Source organism: Melitaea cinxia, chromosome 23, assembly GCF_905220565.1.
Source record: "Melitaea cinxia chromosome 23, ilMelCinx1.1, whole genome shotgun sequence".
Taxonomy (NCBI): domain Eukaryota; kingdom Metazoa; phylum Arthropoda; class Insecta; order Lepidoptera; family Nymphalidae; genus Melitaea; species Melitaea cinxia.
The window spans coordinates 11,962,370-11,966,495 of record NC_059416.1 but is presented as its reverse complement, the minus strand read 5'-3'; positions in this window follow the sequence as shown (position 1 = coordinate 11,966,495).

Sequence of the window (4,126 nt, the reverse complement as noted above, 5' to 3'; positions counted from 1 at the left end):
TGCGGGTTCGATCCCCGCACATGACAACCATTGTATTGGCCACCCACACATTTGTATTGGCCATACAGATGTTTGGTATGGTCCAGGTGTGTGTGCAGTCCTTGTGGGTCTTCCCATCGTGCCTCGAGAAGCACGTTATGCCGTCGGTCCCGGTTGTTATCATGTACATCTGATCAAGTCTTCACTTCGAAGATTCCGCAATGCTTGAAGACAAAAGTCTTCGAGCAATGCGTCCTGTCTGTGTTAACATACGGAGCCGAGACGTGGACACTGATGAAGGGACTGGTCCACAAGCTTAAAGTCGCTCAACGTGCAATGGAACGGGCTATACTTGGGGTCTCTCTCAAAGATAAGATTAGAAATGAGACTATCCGCGAGAGAATGAAAGTAACCGACATAGCCTACAGAATTAGCAAGCTGAAGTGGCAGTGGGATGGCCATCTGTGCCACAAGACCGATGGTCGTTGGAGCAGATGGGTCATGGAGTGGAGACCGCGTCTTGGTAAACGCAGTGTGGGACGTCCTCCGACCCGTTGGACCAACGATCTACGTAAGATTGCCGGTGTAAGCTGGATGAGGATTGCGGAAAACCGGGATGTTTGGCGCGAACTTGGGGAGGCCTATGTCCAGCAGTGGACTGCAATAGGCTGAGCTGACTGACTGAAATCTGATAGCGATCGCTACTCATATATCCGCCCACCCACATTGGAGCAGGTTGATTAAGGTCTGATCCTTCTCCTACATGGGGAAAGAGGCCTATGCCCAGCAGTGGGATATTACAGGCTGAAGCTACTGGCCTACATAATTTAAATTAAGATTCTAATATTTGGTTCATTGTGCTGCAGCTGGTATTATGCGGCTTTTAAATGTGGCTTTGCTGGCACGATGCAGCGTATCTTCTTTGTTTTAATGTTGTTAATCTCGTTCTATTATGTTGAATATATTTATGAGATCCTAAGGTAAATAATTAAAAAGAATATGTGTATCTTTTTTTAAGAAATCAAAAACAAAAATAACCTCAATACTTCAAATAGATTTCAACAGTATCTTCGAATTGTCATCTTACAAATTTGAACTATTGGTAATAGTTCAGCTACCAGCGTATATGTACGTACCTATATTATAAGCAAGATGTATTAAATATTACCACATATTAATATACCATATCTGAGTATACAAAAATAAAAAAATAAAATGGAATATTTTCTATATAATTAATTTTAATTTTAAATTTGATATTTTACTACCTACGTTGTTCTTTTGTTTATAAAACTAGGTCGGCAAACAAGTGTATGGCTCACCTGGTGGTAAGGGATTACCGTAACTTTTAGACGCTTGCAACACCAGAAGCGTCGCGAGCGTTTTATTAACCCCTCCCCACAGGTCACCTTACTCACCACAGGAACACAACAGTGCTTGAAAGCGGTATTATTCAGCTGTGATCTTTTGTAAGGTTGAGGCACTACCCCAGTCGAGCAGGATAACTCCTGCTGTGCCCAACCTCCGTTTAAGCTATTTTGTAAATTGAATTTCATTAACCTTCGGTCACCAACCCGCCTGCCCAGCGTGGTGACTATGGGCAAAACACATGAGTTCACGTTATTTTTGGCGTAAACTTGTGGAGGTCTATGTCCAGCAGTGGACTGTATAGGCTGTAAAGATTGATTGATTGAACCTTCTGAAATACCTACTATTCAAATATTAACGCATTATTCAAAAAACACACTCTTTAAAAAGTCATTTCAAGTTTAACAGAACTAATTACAAAACGGTCCTTCAAATATTCGACATTATTCAAATTAGCTATTTTCTCATTTTCTTCTTATACTTCTACTTTAGACTTATCTTTATCCTTATTGAGGAAAGTTTTTACTCTAAACAGGTCTCTAAAGCTTAAGTTACAAAATCGAACAGTCATGGTCTACGTGAATTAGGCAAAATTGAATGTTAATGTTTAAAAGAAGGTTAGTAAAAAGAACGGTGTTTTATTTAAGAAGTAATTCTTTTAATTAATATTAAAAAAACCAGCATCTGTATTTATACTATAATATTTTACTAGTAGGTTCTAAATTCTTATGATTATTTTTTTTTGTAGTTTTAATATATCTAGTGAAGTTAAGGAGTGCAAGAGTGGTCAAGAACTGTTTTAAAATTAGACACATTACCCTGGAGAACTTCACCGAAATATTTTGATGAATTGGTTATCAAGGTCTTCGCTGCTAGTAGTGACCACTATCTTTGTCTTGTGTAACAAAATTCAGATGTTCGTGCTTTTTTTTTTTCATATTTACTTCACATAGCTTTTGTTTATTGCCTTTAGTGTATCGTTTTTATCACTATATCTTATTAAATGTTATAAGTTTGAGATTCATAGAAGCTTGACTGGAGTTGCCAAAAACAAGAAATTTCAGATATCATTTAAATATCTGGTTGACCTTTATCTATATTAGATTACTGTGCTGATGTATAGAACGTGTCGTTAAATACTAGTTTGTCAAAATTTCAATCCCGGCTGATGCCGCTTTTTTCCAGCACAAAATTATTTAGTGTGAGAAAGCCTAAGTGAATGTTTTTGAGAACTATCTGAGTTTTTGCCTTACAGTGAGATCTAAACACATATATTACGATTAACTTTGTTGTATTTTCATAAAATAAAATTAAAAAGGGAATTAGCAAACCGTGTCCCAAATAAATGACTATGACTGCTCAGTGAGAAGTCAGTTAGTCAGCTCATCCTATTGCAGTCCAAGGAGTATATTTACATTACTTTCATTCTATTAACGTAGGGCACAGAAGAATATATTTTGCTCAAAACCTGGAGCAACCTGATTGGAGAAGTATCTTCAGCTTACAGGAGATCACAGCTAAATAATACTGCTTTCAAGCACTGTTGTGTTCCTGTGATGAGTAAGGTGACCAGAGCTCCTGGAGATTGGGGGTAGGTTCAGCAACGCGCTTGCGAAGCTTCTCGATGGGCCGTACGGTTGTTTGCCACCCTGGTCAGTGTGTCTGCGCTATAAACATTCTACTTTCATTTAAACTTATCATATTTTACCGACTTCTTCTTTAATCTAACAAAACATTTTTGTTTATTAATTTTGAAAATAAAATCTCCGTAACGTGTTTCATTACAAATATTTTAGTAAAAAATGAAAACGACTTTCCCATAACTGTGGCTCAGATTATTTGTCGTCGCTTCATCAAGGCATTCGCAAAGTTTCCCGATGTTTGAAACTGTGACGGATCGACAAGAAAATATCTCAGTGTCTCTTACATGCTTTACGACTGCTCTTATGAATTGCTCGTTAATGATGGAACTTTTGTATGAGTTGTGTATGAGCTTTAAACTAAGGTTTGAAGTAGTTGCATACGATATTTAGTTTTCTAGTATCTGAGGACAAGTCACGTTAATATATATAGATAAAAATGTATCGTTAAATGTTTTTCTAAGAAAGCAGGAATAACTGGACAGAGTTGGCTAATTTTTTTTCGAGTTTTCTAAAATTTTCTGGAAGATCTTTAGAAGAATGAGACTTAAGAAAATTACCTAAAAAATTGTAATATGTCCGGTCAGCTAGTCTAACATACGAGTATAAATCGTTTGTACTCCGACTGGGAGCACCTTGACTTGTTTTTATGATTTTTTTAACCGACTTCCAAAAAAGGAGGAGGTTCTCAATTCGACTGTATTTTTTTTTAATGTATGTTACATCAGAACTTTTGACCGGGTAGACCGATTTCGACAAATTTTGTTTTAATCGAAAGGTGGTGTGTGCCAATTGGTCCCATTTAAATTTATTTGAGATCTAACAACTACTTTTCGAGTTATATCTAATAATGCGTTTTTACTTGACGCTTTTTTCGTCGACCTACGTTGTATTATACCGCATAACTTTCTACTGGATGTACCGATTTTGATAATTCTTTTTTTGTTGGAAAGGGTATATCCTTAGTTTGGTACCATGATAAGAAAACCAGAATCTGATGATGGAATCCCAGAGAAATCGAGGGAAACTCTCGAAAATCCGCAATAACTTTTTACTGGTTGTACCGATTTTGATAATTTTTAATTTAATCGAAAGCTGATGTTTATCATGTGGTCACATATAAATTTTATCGAGATCTG